We start from the raw sequence: 565 nt of genomic DNA on the forward strand, positions 1-565 counted from the left end.
TACATATACATATACATATACATATACATATACATATACATATACATGTAGTGCTCAGTCACCAGTTGGCACAGGGGTGGACTTGGAGGTTTCAAACGTCTACATTAGGCCCAGTGTCTCGCTGTCTGCTTCCTGAGGGTCGGGATATAAAGCCCTCAGCTACTGCTCAGTGCCATGCCTGATTGCTTCCCACCATGGTAACCGTGGGCTAACCCTCTGAAGCCGAAAGCGAGCCCCCAATTAAGTGCTTTTTAAAGGATAAAAGTTGCTTTGGTCATGGTATCGCTTAACAGCAATAGAACAGTGACTAAGACAGCCTTGTTGAACTCCATGTGCCCCTCTGTTGCCAGTTCCTCTTACAAGGTCCTCCGTACCCAAAGTGGCCTGCAAACCATCTGTCTTCTTCTATCCTGCAACCCATGAGAACAGTAAAGCGCTGTTCTCCTATGACCCATCCAGTCACCTTGAAGTTGAAGAGGCAGGAGAATGACTGAATTCACTTTTTAGAAGGTTTATTATTTCTCTCTCTCTCTCTCTCTCTCTCTCTCTCTCTCTCTCTCTGTGT

Source organism: Psammomys obesus, unplaced genomic scaffold (assembly GCF_907164565.1).
Source record: "Psammomys obesus unplaced genomic scaffold, mPsaObe1.curated_primary_1811, whole genome shotgun sequence".
NCBI lineage: Eukaryota > Metazoa > Chordata > Mammalia > Rodentia > Muridae > Psammomys > Psammomys obesus.